The sequence below is a fragment of the Triturus cristatus genome, chromosome 12 (assembly GCF_964204655.1).
Source record: "Triturus cristatus chromosome 12, aTriCri1.1, whole genome shotgun sequence".
NCBI classification, from domain to species: Eukaryota; Metazoa; Chordata; class Amphibia; order Caudata; family Salamandridae; genus Triturus; species Triturus cristatus.
In genome coordinates, this window is record NC_140595.1 from 550,431,351 (window position 1) to 550,452,379 (window position 21,029).

A 21,029-nucleotide genomic window follows, 5' to 3' on the forward strand; every position below is an offset into this window, starting at 1 on the left:
TAGATCATCCAGGCAGTTTTTGAAGCTGTTGACCCCGGAGTCATTATTGTCATTCCAATGGAGATTGAAGTCGCCAAGGAATATTTGGGTGTTTTCCCGCCCGTTGTTAGAGGAGATCACGTCCATGAGGTGTTCGATGAAGAGGAGGTTGTCTCCTGGGGGATGGTAGATGGTGTGGAGTGAGCATACAGGTTTGCCCTTGCAGCTGATGTTTAGGCATAGGTATTCACATGAGGGGAAAGTGGGTGAAATGGCTCTGTTTATGGTGATGCTGCTGCGATGTATACAAGCTATGCCACCCCCTATCTTATCCGTTCCATCTAGTCTAATGATGTAGTAGTTAGGTGGTACTAGGATGTCGAGGAGAGGGATGTCAAGCTCCTGAGAGATGATGAGGTCAGCTATGTCGGCTGCATGTTTGGAGGCTGATCTGCAGTTTAGCATAGTGCATTTCAGATGGGGTGCAATGAGGGAAGAGGGGTCTTGAGGGATAGGGATTCTTCTTAGGTTATTATCACAGACTCCTGTGTTGTTGTGTGTAGCGGGTCTGCAGGGGTTGAGGGGGATAGTCAGGATGGTTATCTGAGAGGACGTAAGGGAGTTGGGGAGGGAGGGTTCGTAAGAGTGCAGAAGAGAGAGGAGATCGCTCTCCAAAACGGATTGGTGCTGCACATAGGGCGTGTTAGTGTGTTGTGGGAAGGAACTGTTTTCCAACTGGGAGGGGGCATTATAGAGGCAGATGAAATGAGGTCCAGGTGCTCGTGTGATTTATAGGTCTTTGAGGGCGTGAGGCGCAATGAATGTCTCGGCAACATCACTTTAAACGAATGAAGCTCCGCTTTAATTTGGTGCAAGGTGATCATAATTTCGTCTAGTCTAGGATCTGGTGCGGATGAGTGAGAGGTAGGAGGGTGTGTTGTGCCTAAGGGAGGCTGTGTGGGAGGGTGTAAGTTGGGGTTGCTGGCTGTTGTAAGGGAATAGGGATAGGGTGGAGGGTGGATTGCTCAGAGGGAGGCATAGTATCAGAAAGGGGGTGAGGTGAGACATTATCAGCCCGCAGTCTGCGTGAGGGTGGGTGACTGTGCTGTGGGGAGTATGTGTCAGGAGAGGCCGTGCCAGGCAATGGGGAGGTGGCGGAAGAGATAGAATCAGAGGGGTATAAACTGTAAGGGGTAGAGGAGCAGTGGGCTTCAGAGGAATAGGTTCCTCATCTAAGGGAGGCACGTAGGCTGTCGCAGTCGTGCTGGGCAGTAGAGTTAACGGGTCAGGTGCAGTGACGTGGGGGTGTGGATGGAAGGGGTGCACGGGGGGAGAGCCATAAGGCACCGGTGTCAGCAGTGGCTGGAGAGTATGTGGGGCAGGGGTGCCAAGTGAGCCGGGCGGTGAGGGTGGGGTTAAGTGCGGAGTGTGGGAGAGGGGGGTAAATTGTGTGGGGGACAGACTAGAACCAGGCGGAAGCGGGAAAATATTGTAAGTCAGGGTGGGGGAGTTAATCCAGTCTGTATTGCCACAGGGAGCGGGTTGAGAAGGCAGCTGTGATATAGACACCCGGTTTTTAATGATGGGGAAGATGTTGCCTAAGAGATTTATATTATGATTCGTGGCTTGAATGAGGATAGTGCCGTTATTGTATATGGTGATGGTCGCTGTTGCATGAAAGAGTTGGGAGGGGGAAATAACGAAGGCTGTCCCATGTGCGGTTTTCCTCGTAGAGGAGATCGAGAGAGAGTCTAGGAATGCTTTTCTCCATTGGGCTCTTCGTTTAGTGTGGAAAATGAAATCTGTGGTAGTGACTCCACTACGAGGTGAGAAATAAGGGTCCGCGAAGAGAGTTTCAGGGTGGAGTTTACTAAAATTATGCTTGAAGCGTTTGGCTGATTGTTTAGATAGGTTAGGGGAATAAATGATGCCGTAGGTAGGTGTACCTGCACACTCCATGACGCCCACCCCCAGCAGTGTGACGCACGATAGGGGGGAGGGCGATATGAGGGGTGAGAAGCGTGAAAGCTGAAGCCAGGTCTAAGTGGAAAAGGATTGGAAGGAAAGGTGGGGGGAGACCAACTGGAATATGATGGTAGCCCCAGGTGCAGAAAAGGAAGAGAGGTGCAGGTGGGGGGGAAAGGAAAAAGAACAGGGTTTAGAAGAGAAGAGGTAAACGATATGTTGAGTGAGGGCTAAAGAGAGAATCTGAAATGTGGAGAGAAGAGGCGAAGGTCAGTCAAGCAGTGGTAATGGGAGGGGGCAGTCTAAGATGGCCGCCTCATTGGGACTGGACTAATGGCGCAAATGAGTGGTCCATTGTCAGTTTCCATTGCCCAGGAGAGCAGCCTTGTAGTCCTATGTTACTGATTATAGGGCAAGGTGGGAGCTGTAAGGGTCAATGGTTCTGTTCCGCAGGAGCGCCAGGAATCCTGAAGAGAAGTCCTCAGTCGTCCCCCACGTCCCTCCTGCTCTATCAAACTCTAGAGCTCGGAGGAACGCTAGGGAAAACAGGGAAACAAAACAAGGATAGGCGGGGAAAAAGGCAGGTCGGGTTGTGGACTACGTCTGAGCAACAGGCAAGACTTCACAGCTGTAAAACAAAAGACTTAGTTAATGTGCATCATTTACTAAATGACCTCACTTGTATAACCCTTGTGCGAGTGGAAAGAAACCTACCACGCTATCTTGTTTCGGGGAAGTCTCAGCACGCTATCTTTGTTTCAGATGCTAGGAACCCTATAGAAATATACAAGTGTTACAACCAACAATCCCTCTGAGATAATAATTATCTAAATGCAGTTGTCTAGCTCACCCCTTATCTTCAAGCTAGTTTGAGCAGGCGGAACACTGACTTCTTCGTCTTTCTAATAATCTTCTGAGGTGAGTATTTCACCTAAGGGCTGCAGGGAACATGAGTGTGAAAGAACGTAAAAGATAAACATAAATAACCCCCACTTAATCCCGTGTGATGACTAAAGATTACCGTGTCTGTCTGAGAAGTACTGCTGTAACCTAAGCCAGAACTCAATGGTCCACGCTAGTTACCCCCACCTAATAGTGGTGCATGATACATAAAATGAACTGAAGCATATCCGAAAATAATATCCCTCTGGCCCGAAACAGTCAGAGAGGCTCCTTAATTGCAGGTTTCAAAAACGCACGATACCTAAACACTGAACACAGTGTTTAACTTAATAAATCCACAACAGCGAACTGCATAGGGAACGGACCCATCGGTAACACCACGATACAGACACCGAGACCTTACTTGGAAACGGAGGCTTCAGGTATGTAGACGACTTCTGCCAGCAAGCGGACCAGCGCACGTCTACCGTTGCAGCCCCAGTATTCACTGCAACACCAAACACCACGCCACACAAGGAACAGCAAGATCACTCGTACTGTTCGATACACGGCGCCAGAAAACCGGAAACAGGAAACACGCATAAACAGGAAGTCAGGCACTACACCAAAGGACGGAAACGGGCTATCAGCTAGAACGCTAAGCAGCGTTAGAAACGATCGGTTCTCCTTAAATACCCTCCGCATCTCTGGGCATGACCGCGGGGCATGACAGCACACTCCCCTAAGAAACTCTCCCCTAGGCTTGGGTTTGTCAGGGTACCGGTGATGGAACCTCCGTACCAACCGGGGAGCATGCACATCACAAGCGTACTCCCATGTGCGATCCTCCACCCCATACCCTTTCCAATGCAGCAGATATTGGAGAGATCTACCCCGGGTGCGAGAGTCTACAATATCCTCAACTTCATATTCTTCCATATCTGAAACAGTGACAGGAGCGGGTTTCCTAGGGAGTCTCGTGCCTGGCTCAACCGGTTTTATCAATGATACATGGAATACAGGATGAATTCTAAACGAAGCAGGCAACTCAAGCTTCACCGCCACTGGATTAACCACCTTGAGTACTGCGTATGGACCGATGTATCTGGGATTAAACTTGCGAGGACCAGTGAGTGTTATGTGTTTCGTGGAAAGCCACACCTTATCCCCCGGGGTATAGACGGGTTCTAACCTCCTGTGTAAATCAGCCCCCTCCTTATATTTCACCTTAGCCACGTCTAGGTCTTCTAATGTCTTTTTGTGTAAGTCCTGTAGCTTCAGTGCCAGATCATTGGCAGCAGGAGTAGGGCTGTCTATAGGGACCCCCACAGGTAACAGCTTCGGATGAAAACCATGGGAACAGAAAAAAGGTGTCATGTTGATGGAAGAATGTGGACTGTTGTTATATGAGATTTCTGCCACCCATACCCACTCGTCCCATTCTGCTAAGGAGTGTAGAGCCTGATTTCTTACATATTGCTCAAAGCACTGATTAACTCTCTCGGTCTGGCCATCTGACTGCGGATGATGACTAGAAGATAGTCGAACATCGATCTGCATACTAGCACATAAGTACTTCCAAAACCGAGATACAAATTGAGCCCCCTATCTGAAATCAAAACAGAAGGCAATCCATGGAGGCGGACAATCTGTTGTAAGAAAATGGAGGCCAATTCTGAGGCTTTGGGCAACCCAGGCAAAGGGATGAAGTGTGCAGTCTTAGTGAAATGATCCACCACTACAAGCAAAGTGTTATTCCCTCTTTTGGTTACTGGCAGTTCTACTATAAAATCTAGGGAGACTGTATGCCAGGGGCCAGGAGGAGAGGCAAGGGGTAGGAGGAGACCCACGGGATTCTGATGGGAAGTCTTGGATTGGGCACAGACATGACATGTCTTCACGTATTGCTCTATATCTTTCAGCATAGTAGGCCACCAAAACCTTTCACGTATGGCCTTGGTAGTCTTCTTTATTCCCGGATGCCCTGACAGGGGATGTGAATGATACCATTCCAATACCTGGGCTTGCAAATCTGAGGTAGGTAACACTACTCCTCCATGAACACAAACACAACCATCCACAGTACGTGTCTCTTGTGACCCAACGATGACATGCATGTTCGCCGTGAGTTGACCCTCTCTAATGTGGTCCTTAAATTCGTCTTCAGTGATCACTCCTCCTATGATGTACTCACTGGGAATGATAGAGGGGGTATCAACCAGGTCCTCTAGTTGTTGAAAACCCAACCGGGATAGGGCGTCTGCCTTGCCGTTTCTAGTTCCAGGACGAAATTGTATAGTGAATTCATATTCACAAAAGAATTGAGACCAACGGAGTTGTCTCATGGACCGTGCCTTGGCTGTTTTAAGGTATTGAAGGTTGCGATGGTCTGTATATACGACAACCGGAAACCTGGCTCCTAGTAGATATTGTCTCCACTCCTCAAATGCCTTCTTTATCGCCAGTAATTCCTTATCTCCCACAGCATAGTTGTATTCTGCCTGAGTGAACTTATGAGAGAAATAAGCCACGGGGTGACACTCGCCACTCTCAGGATCTGTTTGACTCAGAACCCCTCCCACTGCCACTTGAGAGGCGTCCACCTCCACCACGAAGGGCAAAGCTGGGTCAGGATGTCGTAAAACAGGCGCGCATGTGAAGGCCTTTTTCAAGCGCTGAAATGATGTTTCTGCTTCTGCCGACCATACATACGGAATCCCCTTTCGCAAGAGTGCAGTAATAGGATGTGCCAATTCAGAATACTTCTGAATAAAACGCCTGTAAAAATTGGCAAAACCTAGAAACCTTTGTAGCTCTTTGACCGTACCAGGTGCCGGCCAAGAGAGAACAGCCTTAACCTTGACAGGGTCCATACGGAGTCCTTGAGGTGTAACAATAAATCCTAAAAAAGGCACTTCTTGCGTATGGAAGGTGCATTTCTCCAATTTGCAGTACAGGTTGTTATCACGCAAACGTTCCAACTCCTTTCGGACATGTCCTATGTGTTCAGACAAAGTAGAGGAATAGATATATAAATCATCAATATAAGCAATGACATGGACATCTAGCATATCCCAGAGCACTTCATTGATGAAGAATTGAAACGCCGCCGGAGCGTTACAAAGCCCAAAGGGCATTACTAAGTACTCAAATAACCCGTATTTCGTGCAGAAGGCAGTCTTCCACTCGTCTCCCTCCTTGACACGTACCAAATGGTAGGCGCCACGCAGGTCTAGTTTAGTGAAAAACCTGGCGTTGCGTATTCTGTCAAGGAGAGAGGCAATCAGAGGCAAGGGATAACGATTCTTAATGGTGATGTTATTCAATCTCCTATAGTCAATACAACACCGAAGACCTCCTTCCCGCTTAGGGATAAAAAACAAAGCCGAAGAGGCAGGAGATCTAGAAGGTCTAATAAATCCCTTCTCTAACATAGTATCCAAATATTCCCTGAGGTATGTGTTCTCTTTCTCAGTAAGGGCATAGAACCTACTGCACGGAATTCTGGCTCCTGTCTCTAGGTCTATTCGACAGTCGTACACCCTATGCGGGGAAGGACTTCTGCTTCTTTGGGATCAAAAACTGTGTACAAGTCGTTATAACAGGCAGGTAATTCAGGTACAGGTTCGTCTACTTCTGCATCAAGTATATGTTGGACTAATGCTACTTGAGAATCACAGTGTGTACTTGGACGAAACGTGAGCGTTGCTTTCTGCCAGTCGATGATAGGGTTCTGTGTCTGCAACCAAGGGATACCTAATAGAACAGGTATTTGTGGTGACCGAATTAAATCAAATTCAATGACTTCTTGATGATCAGGTTCTATGTGCATATGGAGACTAACTGTCCTGTGAGTCACTGGCCCCGAGACGAGAGAGCTCCCATCTATCGGAAAGACCTTGGTGGGAACGTCTTTCAGGACACAGGGAATCAGGTTACTCCTTGCCCATTCCTCATCCATGAAATTCCCAGAGGCCCCTGAATCAATCATGATGGATACATGGATACCAAGGTTTCTACAGCGAGATAAGTTGATACATAGAGGTGAGGGATAGGTTTAATGTCGTGTTCAGAAGAGGAGACAGTTAGACCAGAACTGCCCAGGATTCCCGTCTCCACGAAACCCAGGCTCACTAGTTTCCCGAGCTCTTCGATGCATTAGGTTTGACTGGGCATGTCCTTAAGAAATGACCAGCCTTTCCACAATATAAGCAGAGCCTATTGACTCTTCTCCTTTGCCTCTCCTCCGATGTCAGCGGCCCCCTCACTATGCCTATCTGCATCGGTTCGCTTTCATCAGTCCCTTTCACAGCTTCTACTTTCTTCTCTTTAACTGGCACAAATCGTGGTTCGCCCTTTCCCTTTTCTTGCTTCCTTTCTTGGATGCGGTGTTCGATCTTGACCACTAAATCTATTAGCTCAGTACAAGCTGAGGGTAAGTCCACAATTTGAGAAAGAGCGTCTTTTAAATCGTCACGCAACCCCCTATAAAATAAAGTACTCCGTTTTTCCTCTGGCCAATTGGACTCGACCACTAATCTCTGAAATGATGTAATGTAAGCCACCAATTCCTGGCTACCCTGTCTCAGAGCCAGCAACTCAGTGTCAGCCGAATGTGTATAAATATGTTTGTCGAATAATTTGCGAAATTCCCCTTTAAAGGCAGAGTAATTATATAAGAGGGGGTCGTCACGGTCTACCAAAGGTATAGCCCAATCTGCGGCTTCTCCACTGAGGTAAGACACTAGAAAGGCTACACGGGCTTGATCTGTGGGGAAGCAAGAGGCCTTACATGAAAAATGTAATTGGCAGTGACTAAGAAAAGCTCCGCACCTGGAAGCATCACCCGAGAACCTCTCTGGGGGGGCTAAAGGGATGGAAGTAGGGGTAGTGACATGTATAACGGAGGGTGCCGCTTCGGCTCTCCCCCCTGTGTCCCCCGACTCATGCCTGTTCTGAAGAGTGTCAATTCTGGCCGACAATGCTTGTGTTTCTACTTGCAAATTACCTAACATGCCCGCCACATCGGCCAGTGTGACTGCTCCCAGGTCCATGACGCTCGGGCAGAACTTTCTATTAGGCTTAGCGTTCTGTAAGGGTCAATGGTTCTGTTCCGCAGGAGCGCCAGGAATCCTGAAGAGAAGTCCTCAGTCGTCCCCCACGTCCCTCCTGCTCTATCAAACTCTAGAGCTCGGAGGAACGCTAGGGAAAACAGGGAAACAAAACAAGGATAGGCGGGGAAAAAGACAGGTCGGGTTGTGGACTACGTCTGAGCAACAGGCAAGACTTCACAGCTGTAAAACAAAAGACTTAGTTAATGTGCATCATTTACTAAATGACCTCACTTGTATAACCCTTGTGCGAGTGGAAAGAAACCTACCACGCTATCTTGTTTCGGGGAAGTCTCAGCACGCTATCTTTGTTTCAGATGCTAGGAACCCTATAGAAATATACAAGTGTTACAACCAACAATCCCTCTGAGATAATAATTATCTAAATGCAGTTGTCTAGCTCACCCCTTATCTTCAAGCTAGTTTGAGCAGGCGGAACACTGACTTCTTCGTCTTTCTAATAATCTTCTGAGGCGAGTATTTCACCTAAGGGCTGCAGGGAACATGAGTGTGAAAGAACGTAAAAGATAAACATAACTAACCCCCACTTAATCCTGTGTGATGACTAAAGATTACCGTGTCTGTCTGAGAAGTACTGCTGTAACCTAAGCCAGAACTCAATGGTCCACGCTAGTTACCCCCACCTAATAGTGGTGCATGATACATAAAATGAACTGAAGCATATCCGAAAATAATATCCCTCTGGCCCGAAACAGTCAGAGAGGCTCCTTAATTGCAGGTTTCAAAAACGCACGATACCTAGACACTGAACACAGTGTTTAACTCAATAAATCCACAACAGCGAACTGCATAGGGAACGGACCCATCGGTAACACCCCGATACAGACACCGAGACCTTACTTGGAAACGGAGGCTTCAGGTATGTAGACGACTTCTGCCAGCAAGCGGACCAGCGCACGTCTACCGTTGCAGCCCCAGTATTCACTGCAACACCAAACACCACGCCACACAAGGAACAGCAAGATCACTCGTACTGTTCGATACACGGCGCCAGAAAACCGGAAACAGGAAACACGCATAAACAGGAAGTCAGGCACTACACCAAAGGACGGAAACGGGCTATCAGCTAGAACGCTAAGCAGCGTTAAAAACGATCGGTTCTCCTTAAATACCCTCCGCATCTCTGGGCATGACCGCGGGGCAGGCATGACAGGAGCTCTAGGTGAAAGGGGGGACCAACTATGAAAATAGCTGTAGGACTATTGGGGTTGGGAGAGGTCCTATCTCAGTGGTGAGACATTTATGGTCTCAGCCATTTTAGGTAAGCATAAATGTGGTTGCCGCCATCTTAAGGACATCTAAAGGGACAAAACGAGCACACCAAGATGGGGTGGAGTAGTAGGGTACACAAAGGGGGAAAGGTAGCCTTAGATGAAAAAGTTACCTTAGAAGTGAGAAAGCCGTGCAAGAGTGGAGATAACTTCGATAAGTCGAGTAGACATCCAATGGCTTTGGTAAGGCTGAGACCTTTACATTAGAGATAAACAGGACCGTCAGCGGTGAAGTAACAAAAGGACAATGAACGCGCTATCAGCGTTATTATGTGGGTTTGGGTCTTTCCGTTTTCTTCGTCCGTAAACTTCATAAACTTCATAAGATGGGCGGGGCAGGGGGTACGGCATCAGTTGGTATCCTGGGAGTCACTGCTGCAGCCATCCAACCCCGCATGCGAACGAGGAGTCCAGCGATGCATCCAGCTGAGAGCCAGGGGGCATTACGACCCAGAAGCAGTGGCCATGCAGCACACACACTCGCGCTGCGTTTGTCACCTAACTCAGATCCAAGCCGCAATGCAACATGAGCCCCAACCTGGGGCCGCGCACCCGTGGATCAGGGAGATGGAGAGACACAGCCGCGGGCCCATCACCTCGATCGCCAGCTAGGTAGCGCCCGTGCTTGCGCTGCCTCCGACACCTCCATCAGCACCTCAGGTCGATGCAGACCAAGCTGCGGGAACCAAGAGAGCGCGTTCCGCGCTACACCACAGTCGGCAGAAGGGGGCCAAGCGGACAAACAACCCCGCAGGCACGAACCGGAACCAGAGAGCACTCGGCTCACCCCAGTCAGCAGATGACAGGCCACCAGTGAGATCGGAGTGCCCCTCCCGGGCGGACCCCGTCAGATGATCTAAGCCGGTGTTGGTGGACAGGGCCCTCACTGCACGGCTCCAACTCCCTCCGTGGGCTTCGATGGCGTCGACCTCGGTGCTCTTGTACAGGTAGGAATCAGCCTATGTGAGGGTGATCAAGTCCTGGTGCTCTTTCGGGATCGGAGGTGGGAGGATGGCAATCGCTAACAGGGATAAACCCCCGATGGGCATCCCAAGTGTCCGGAGCTCTGTCTTACAGCTCCTACCAGGTGGCCATCTTGTCCCCTTATAATGTTCTATAATGTTCTATTTTGATGAAGGCACTAGCATGATCAAGTGGGATTGAAAGTTCCTAGTGCCATAGGGATTGTTTTCAAAGTTGCGTCTTAGCAGGTTTAAAACTTTATTTTATATTAAGATATAGAACCCCAGATTGAGATTTTTGTTTTATAGAGTTTAGTTGTTAACCAGGGCTAATCATAGCACAGTAAACTCACCATCTGCTAATAGGTTCCAACCAGATTCATTTAAATGCATTAAACTGCACAAGCACTTTGTGACACTATAACTCCTGTCTAAAGCACCATACAATGAGCTTGCTGGCCTTATATTTTGGTAGCATAAATACATGTTGCTATTTTAGTAGCAACTGATGAGTTTTGAAATATGTTATGAATCAGGAATCATTCTGTTTTAGTGCCTGTAATTTGTTATTTTAGTTTATATTCTGTATTTTACATATTATATTATATATTTCCTCATCTATCGATCCCGAGTTCTAAAGTCTTGTAACACGTTGTGACAAATTTTGCATCCAATGTTAATGCACTATGTCAGATGCAAAACCTACGTGGCAAGGTATTTCCTCAATACATGTTATTAACTGTTATATGTACTTTTATGGTTTTATTTAAAAACCAAATAAAGATTTAAACCAACTGGACAATCATTTATTGCTGCTATTTAACATACTTTTAGTTGTAAGCCTGTCTTCAACCCTCTACTTCTACCTCCACCGAAAAGCCTTGAACTGCTCGACCCACGCTATCACTGAGAGTCAAGTGCTGAAGGGGTACTTGTCCCTGTTGCTCAGTAGGTCAGGACCTGAGACACCACGGTTGAGACCAGTTGCTCCTGCTATCAAAGAAAAAGAGAACCCACTGTCTACACTAAACTGGTTTCATTAGGCCCACATTTGGGTCACGTTTATAAAGACGAACCAAGGGCCAAGGTGGACTCAGGAGGATAAGAACAACAAGAAGGATGAAAAGGACATATTTTATTTCAATAGCAATATTCAAAGTGATAATCTTTGCATAAAGAATAACCAATATGACATACAGTTTATTTTATATATGAACGGAAGTCCCACACATAAAGACAAACATACATACACTTATTCAAACAACAAGTTCAAGTATGGGGCAGAGCTAATGCATGTACATACATTATATACATTGATTTGTCAATAAAGTTAAAAATCACATCAACAATGTAAAGATTGAAAGAAGTAGCAATTCAGACAGGCTCGTGCGTTCCCAGTTCATAGGTATAGATAGATTCTTTCAATAGGCACGAGAGGGAAAAGCCCACGCACGTTTCGGTGTAAGCTACACCTTCATCAGGGCGACGACGATGTAAGGCGTGTGGGACAACACAGAAGGTGCCTATTATAGGGTCGTAAAAAAAGGTGGAAAACAACACATCAATGAATCAACGTTTATATCATTTTGACAGGAAAATTGTTTTAGTCAATATATATTAACATCACAATGTCTCCTTCAGCACTGACTAAGGTAGACAAAAAAGTTTGAAGGGATAACATAAGAATAAAAAGATAAGAGTCTACGATAGGAGTCTAAGAGGCCCAAGGTCAGGATGATATATAAGTAACATAGAACCGGACTGGTAGGTGGCTTTAAGATGGATGAGATCGAGGTGCACCCAGAGAAATAAAGTCTAGACAAGGTTTCAGGGAAAAAGAAGGATACACACCCATAATACAGAAGGAATGGAGTCAAGGAAGTGTGAATATGGTTAACCTATCACCAAGGGATAAAGCAGAAACAAAGGTTAAAGACAGGAGAGCAGAGGCAGTTTTTATATAGCCCAAGATATAAATAGATAAATTTGAGGGAGACAATACCTTTCAATCAAGGATGCTATCCACAAATACATTCTTCTGTAAAATATTGACGAGACAATAAGTATGCATCAGGAGAGGCACATCAGTTCTATAGAAAAAGGACGAAGAGAATACGGTGGAGTCAGTTACTCATGGAGTCAATAAGAACAATCCAAATAGACCGAATGAATACAAATAAGAACAGAAACTATAGTTTACAGGTAAAGAGAAGTGTACAGTGTTGGAGTAGCTTACCCAGGACTGGGTCCGATCAATTGATGTCTGGAGTCAGTAGATGGCTACTGAACAAAGGTAATTAGAATCGTCAAGGGTGAATGGCCCTGGACATGGCAGATATGTATATCCCAGGATATAGAGATAATACACAGACAATTTCTGTAGGGAAATGGACAATAGTGCGAGATAAGGTCAAAATAGAATTCAGGCACTACTACACACACAACTAATGATTCAGGGCAGAACGCTTACCCAACGTATAGCAAGCCGTCAAGCGGGGCGGTAAGTTTGGAAGACACCGCAAACAGGTTCTCGTCAACGCGGCTAGACAGGAGAGGGTAAGGCAATTCTCAAATTCGCCCGTAGGGTGTAGGGTCTGGAGGAGAGAAAACGGAACAGAAAAATTCTATTTCAGGAGATATGCAGTGCTAGCGTGCAAAGGGGCCAGAGCAATGACATCCCAAACAGAATCAAAAGGCTAAGGAGGTTCCCAATAAGGAGTGATAAAAATAAAAGAGATCAGCGGCTTTACGGCAGAGTCTGAGCATAAACATGACATCTAGGGTGGAAAGGCGGGAACAGGGATTTCGGGACAAACTAGTCCAGGGGATGGGTATGAATGCACCCAAGGATTACGAGCACACTCAGAAAAACAATTAAACAAATAAATGAGGACACGTAGTCTCTTACCGTCAAAGAACGCGAAGTTCAGGCGAGAAGATGGCAACAATGATGGGCCCCGGTAACACACGGAATATGGACCCGGCAGTCCGGTGTTTTAACCCCTTCGCTGCTAGGCCTTTTCCCCTCCTGTGCTAAGCCTTTTTTGGGCTATTTGGGGTAGTGCGCGCCTAGGCCCCTGTAACTTTTTGACCACATTAGGTATCCACGCCAAATTTGCGTCCTTTTCTTCCAACATCATGGGGATTCTAAAGGTACCCAGGGTTTGTGGATTCTCCTAGAGGGTTCCCAGAAATTAGTCAAAATACAGCAACATTTTGGGTTTTTTGTGAAAAATGGGGAAAAGTGGCTGCAAATGAAAGCGTCTGGGTTTTTCTCTGCAAATGATATCAAAAAAGGGTTTGTGGGGTTGAAATCACAATTTCTCCAGCTTTTAGGGAATGACAGTTTTTTGTCAGAAATCCAACATTTTTTACACAGTTTTGACATTTTTCTGGGACATACCCTATTTTTGCTATTTTTTGTGCTTTGAACCTCCTTCCAGATATTGGTAGAAATGGGTAGAAAAGCAATATTGGATACTGGAAAGCTATACATTTTTGAAAAGTAGACAAAATTATGAATTCAGCAAGGGGTCATTTGTGTAGATCCATTAAGGTTTCTTTATAGAAACTTACAGGTAAATATAGGAAAAATTAAAAATTTGTTGAAAAAAGCAGCCTTTTGAGTCAACGTTTTCACCTGTAACTTCTTCGAATTATGAAATCTCTTTGAAAGCAATGTACTGTTACATCCGGTGGACCTTCCTGGTTGTGGGGATATATAGGACTTGTAGGTTCACCAAGAGCCCAACGAACCCAGAGTAAAAAATTGAGCAGCATTTTGTAATGTTTTTTTTTTGTTCCGGGTATATAGCAGTTATTGTGGGAAAATGTATACATGGAAAAATCGGTATGAAAGACACCTATGTATTTCTGAAATGGGAACAAATTACAGAGTTTAGAAACAGTGCATATTTGCACATTTTCGAAATTGGGAATACTCATACTTGCATGACAATTATTGGTCATTTTTCAAAATTACTTTTTTTTTACACAATGTCTTTCATTTGGAAGGGAGAAATGCATCAAAAATCAATAGGTAATAACAGTTGCTTTACAAATCTGAACTACCCTAAGTCTCCCGATAAAAATGGTACCTCACTTGTGTGGGTAGGCATAGTGCCCACGACAGGAAGTGGCTCAAAACCTAAGGTGAACGCACCACATTTTCACACTGAAAATTTACACTTTTTTTGCGAAGAGTCTAGCTGTAGTTTTTGAACCCTAGCCCTGCCGGCACCTAGGGAAACCTAGCAAACCTATACATTTTTGAAAACTAGACACTCAGGGGAATCCAGGATGGGGTGAGTTGACTGCCTCCCACCATGGTCTGTTACCCAGAATCCCTTGCAAACGTAAAAAAATGAAAAAAAAACCCACATTTTCCCCACATTTCTGGGATGGAAAGTTCTGGAATCTGCGTGGATCCACAAATTTCCACCCACCCCGCGTTCCCCAAAGTCCTACGAGAAAAATGGTACCTCACTTGTGCGGGTCGGCCTAGTGCCCGCGACAGGAAAAGGCACAAAACGCAACGTGGTCGCACCTCAATTTTGCAGTGAAAAATGACCCTTTTTTGGCAAAGTGACTAGCTGTAGTTTTTGAACCCTAGCCCTGCCGGCACCCAGGGAAACCTAGCAAACCTATACATTTTTAAAGACTAGACACCCAGGGGAATCCAGGATGGGGTGACTTGACTGCCTCCCACCATGGTCTGTTACCCAGAATCCCTTGAAAACGTAAAAAAATGAAAAAAAACCCACATTTTCCCCACATTTCTGGGATGGAAAGTTCTGGAATCTGCGTGGATCCACAAATTTCTACCCACCCCGCGTTCCCCAAAGTCCTATGAGAAAAATGGTACCTCACTTGTGCGGGTCGGCCTAGTGCCCACGACAGGAAACGGCGCAAAACGCAACGTGGTCGCACCTCAATTTTGCAGTGAAAAATGACCCTTTTTTGGCAAAGTGACTAGCTGTAGTTTTTGAACCCTAGCCCTGCCGGCACCTAGGGAAACCTAGCAAACCTATACATTTTTGAAAACAAGACACCCAGGGAAAACCAGGATGGGGTGACTTGACTGCCTCCCACCATGGTCTGTTACCCAGAATCCCTTGCAAACGTAAAAAAATGACAAAAAAAACACATTTTCCCCACATTTCTGGGATGGAAAGTTCTGGAATCTGCGTGGATCCACAAATTTCCACCCACCCCGCGTTCCCCAAAGTCCTACGAGAAAAATGGTACCTCACTTGTGCGGGTCGGCCTAGTGCCCGCGACAGGAAACGGCGCAAAACACAACGTGGTCACACCTCAATTTTGCAGTGAAAAATTACCCTTTTTTGGCAAAGTGACTAGCTGTAGTTTTTTAACCCTAGCCCTGCCGGCACCTAGGGAAACCTAGCAAACCTATACATTTTTGAAAACTAGACACCCAGGGGAATCCAGGATGGGGTGACTTGACTGCCTCCCACCATGGTCTGTTACCCAGAATCCCTTGCAAACGTAAAAAAATGACAAAAAAACACATTTTCCCCACATTTCTGGGATGGAAAGTTCTGGAATCTGCGTGGATCCACAAATTTCCACCCACCCCGCGTTCCCCAAAGTCCTACGAGAAAAATGGTACCTCACTTGTGCGGGTCGGCCTAGTGCCCGCGACAGGAAACGGCGCAAAACGCAACGTGGTCACAACTCAAATTTGCAGTGAAAAATGACCCTTTTTTGGCAAAGTGACTAGCTGTAGTTTTTGAACCCTAGCCCTGCCGGCACCTAGGGAAACCTAGCAAACCTATACATTTTTGAAAACTAGACACCCAGGGGAATCCAGGATGGGGTGACTTGACTGCCTCCCACCATGGTCTGTTACCCAGAATCCCTTGCAAACGTAAAAAAATGACAAAAAAAAACCATTTTCCCCACATTTCTGGGATGGAAAGTTCTGGAATCTGCGTGGATCCACAAATTTCCCCCCACCCCGCGTTCCCCAAAGTCCTACGAGAAAAATGGTACCTCACTTGTGCGGGTCGGCCTAGTGCCCGCGACAGGAAACGGCGCAAAACGCAACGTGGTCACACCTCAATTTTGCAGTGAAAAATGACCCTTTTTTGGCAAAGTGACTAGCTGTAGTTTTTTAACCCTAGCCATGCCGGCACCTAGGGAAACCTACCAAACTCACACATTTCTGAAAATTAGACACCCGGCGGCTTCCAGGGAGGTATGGCTTGCGTGGATCCCCCAACGTTTCCTTACCCAGAATCCCCTACAAACCTCAATTTTTGCAGAAAAAAGCACTTTTTTCACACATTTTGGGGTGGGAAAGATGTGGCATCACCGGGCTCACACAAATTTATCACCACCCAGCATTCCCCCAGGTCTCCCGGTAAAAATGGTGCCTCACTTGTGTGGGAGGCCCAAGTACCCGCGGCAGGCAAGGGCCCAAAACGTAGTGAGGCGACATCAAAATGTCCTATCGCAAAACCACCTGATTTGCAAGGGGGGTCACTTTGGTTTTTGACCCGGTGCTCGGCGGCCATCTAGGGAAACCTACCAAACCCATGCATTTCTGAAAACTAGACACCCGGCGGCTTCCAAGGAGGTATGGCTTGCGTGGATCCCCCAACGTTTCCTTACCCAGAATCCCCTGCAAACCTCAATTTTTGCTGAAAAAATCACTTTTTTCACACATTTTGGGGTTGGAAAGTTGTGGCATCACCGGGCTCACACAAATTTACCACCACTCAGCGTTCCCCCAGGTCTCCCGGTAAAAATGGTGCCTCACTTGTGTGGGAGGCCCAAGTACCCGCGGCAGGCTAGGGCCCAAAACGTAGTGAGGTGACATCAAAATGGCCTATCGCAAAACCACCTGGTTTTGCAAGGGGGGTCACTTTGGTTTTTGACCCGGTGCTCGGCGGCCATCTACGGAAACCTACCAAACCCATGCATTTCTGAAAACTAGACACCCGGCGGCTTCCAGGGAGGTATGGCTTGTGTGGATCCCCCAACGTTTCCTTACCCAGAATCCCCTGCAAACCTCAATTTTTGCTGAAAAAATCACTTTTTTCACACATTTTGGGGTGGGAAAGTTGTGGCATCACCGGGCTCACACAAATTTACCACCACCCAGCGTTCCCCCAGGTCTCCCAGTAAAAATGGTGCCTCACTTGTGTGGGAGGCCCAAGTACCCGCGGCAGGCTAGGGCCCAAAACGTAGTGAGGCGACATCAAAATGGCCTATCGCAAAACCACCTGGTTTTGCAAGGGGGGTCACTTTGGTTTTTGACCCGGTGCTCGGCAGCCATATAGGGAAACCTACCAAACCCACGCATTTCTGAAAACTAGACACCCGGCGGCTTCCAGGGAGGTATGGCTTGCGTGGATCCCCCAACGTTTCCTTACCCAGAATCCCCTGCAAACCTCAATTTTTGCTGAAAAAATCACTTTTTTCACACATTTTGGGGTGGGAAAGTTGTGGCATCACCGGGCTCACACAAATTTACCACCACCCATCGTTTCCCCAGGTCTCCCGGTAAAAATGGTGCCTCACTTGTGTGGGAGGCCCAAGTACCCGCGGCAGGCAAGGGCCCAAAACGTAGTGAGGCGACATCAAAATGGCCTTATCGCAAAACCACCTGGTTTTGCAAGGGGGGTCACTTTGGTTTTTGACCCGGTGCTCGGCGGCCATCTACGGAAACCTACCAAACCCATGCATTTCTGAAAACTAGACACCCGGCGGCTTCCAGGGAGGTATGGCTTGCGTGGATCCCCCAACGTTTCCTTACCCAGAATCCCCTGCAAACCTCAATTTTTGCTGAAAAAATCACTTTTTTCACACATTTTGGGGTTGGAAAGTTGTGGCATCACCAGGCTCACACAAATTTACCACCACCCAGCGTTCCCCCAGGTCTCCCGGTAAAAATGGTGCCTCACTTGTGTGGGAGGTCCAAGTACCCGCGGCAGGCTAGGGCCCAAAACGTAGTGAGGCGACATCAAAATGGCCTATCGCAAAACCACCTGGTTTTGCAAGGGGGGGTCACTTTGGTTTTTGACCCGGTGCTCGGCGGCCATGTAGGGAAACCTACCAAACCCATGCATTTATGAAAACTAGACACCCGGCGGCTTCCAGGGAGGTATGGCTTGCGTGGATCCCCCAACGTTTCCTTACCCAGAATCCCCTGCAAACTCAATTTTTGCTGAAAAAATCACTTTTTTCACACATTTTGGGGTGGGAAAGTTGTGGCATCACCGGGCTCACACAAATTTACCACCACCCAGCGTTCCCCCAGGTCTCCCGGTAAAAATGGTGCCTCACTTGTGTGGGAGGCCCAAGTACCCGCGGCAGGCAAGGGCCCAAAACGTAGTGAGGCGACATCAAAATGGCCTATCGCAAAACCACCTGGTTTTGCAAGGGGGCTCCCTTTGGTTTTTGACCCGGTGCTCGGCGGCCATCTAGGGAAACCTACCAAACCCATGCATTTCTGAAAACTAGACACCCGGCGGCTTCCAGGGAGGTATGGCTTGTGTGGATCCCCCAACGTTTCCTTACCCAGAATCCCCTGCAAACCTCAATTTTTGCTGAAAAAATCACTTTTTTCACACATTTTGGGGTGGGAAAGTTGTGGCATCACCGGGCTCACACAAATTTACCACCACCCAGCGTTCCCCCAGGTCTCCCGGTAAAAATGGTGCCTCACTTGTGTGGGAGGCCCAAGTACCCGCGGCAGGCTAGGGCCCAAAACGTAGTGAGGCGACATCAAAATGGCCTATCGCAAAACCACCTGGTTTTGCAAGGGGGGTCACTTTGGTTTTTGACCCGGTGCTCGGCGGCCATATAGGGAAACCTACCAAACCCATGCATTTCTGAAAACTAGACACCCGGCGGCTTCCAGGGAGGTATGGCTTGCGTGGATCCCCCAACGTTTCCTTACCCAGAATCCCCTGCAAACCTCAATTTTTGCTGAAAAAATCACTTTTTTCACACATTTTGGGGTGGGAAAGTTGTGGCATCACCGGGCTCACACAAATTTACCACCACCCAGCATTCCCCCAGGTCTCCCGGTAAAAATGGTGCCTCACTTGTGTGAGAGGCCCAAGTACCCGCGGCAGGCAAGGGCCCCAAACCTAGTGAGGCGACATTTGGGATAGGCAATGTTGATGTCGCCTCACTACGTTTTTGGCCCTTGCCTGCCGCGGGTACTTGGGCCTCCCACACAAGTGAGGCACCATTTTTACCGGGAGACCTGGGGGAACGCTGGGTGGTGGTAAATTTGTGTGAGCCCGGTGATGCCACAACTTTCCCACCCCAAAATGTGTGAAAAAAGTGATTTTTTCAGCACAAATTGAGGTTTGCAGGGGATTCTGGGTAAGGAAACGTTGGGGGATCCACGCAAGCCATACCCCCCTGGAAGCCGCTGGGTGTTTAGTTTTCAGAAATGCGTGGGTTTGGTAGGTTTCCCTAGATGGCCGCCGAGCACCGGGTCAAAAACCAAAGTGACCCCCCTTTCAAAACCAGGTGGTTTTGCGATAGGCCATTTTGATGTCGCCTCACTGCGTTTTGGGCCCTTGCCTGCCGCGGGTACCTGGGCCTCCCACACAAGTGAGGCACCATTTTTACCGGGAGACCTGGGGGAATGCTGGGTGGTGGTAAATTTGTGTGAGCCCGGTGATGCCACAACTTTCCCACCCCAAAATGTGTGAAAAAAGTGATTTTATCAGCAAAAATTGAGGTTTGCAGGGGATTCTGGGTAAGGAAACGTTGGGGGATCCACGCAAGCCATACCTCCCTGGAAGCCGCCGGGTGTCTAGTTTTCAGAAATGCATGGGTTTGGTAGGTTTCCCTAGATGGCCGCCGAGCACCGGGTCAAAAACCAGAGTGACCCCCCTTGCAAAACCAGGTGGTTTTGCGATAGGCCATTTTGATGTCGCCTCACTACGTTTTGGGCCCTAGCCTGCCGCGGGTACTTGGGCCTCCCATACAAGTGAGGCACCATTTTTACCGGGAGACCTGGGGGAACGCTGGGTGGTGGTAAATTTGTGTGAGCCCGGTGATGCCACAACTTTCCCACCCCAAAATGTGTGAAAAAAGTGATTTTTTCAGCAAAAATTGAGGTTTGCAGGGGATTCTGGGTAAGGAAATGTTGGGGGATCCACTCAAACCATACCTCTCTGGAAGCCGCCGGGTGTCTAGTTTTCAGAAATGCGTGGGTTTGGTAGGTTTCCCTAGATGGCCGCCGAGCACCGGGTCAAAAACCAAAGTGACTCCCCTTGCAAAACCAGATTAACTATTGTTACTACAGCGTGAGAATTTTGGAATAATATCGCAAAGAAAATGTGGCAGACATTTTGAGGTTTACAGGACATTGGGGATAAAAAATCTTTTTCAATTCACAAGAGAGACATCACCATGAACTCCCATGGGTTTTCGACAATATCTACAGTTGGTGGGTTATTCTTGCATGGAAAGTGTACCTTGGCAGAGAAACTAAAGACAAAGATTCCTGCACAACCATCTATTCCTCAAACACACACACATACTGGTTGGATTTGGCACGAGGGCGAGTCATGGTTCAGTGTATTAAATTTTATTAACAAGAGATTTCACAAAAATGAAATGCACTGTCAATAATTAAATTCACAAAAAACCAAATCAATGACTCGCAGCTCGTGAGCTGTAAAGCCACGTCAAGGCACCAACCACTTTACAGGCCATTCACACACCTTTCATACGTGATACAAACAAGACCATTCGCACCACCAGGCACAAAAGCAACACATTTCATAATTCACCAAAAAGGGACAAGGTACACCCTGCTTCAGAAAGACAAATATTACTGCACAGCC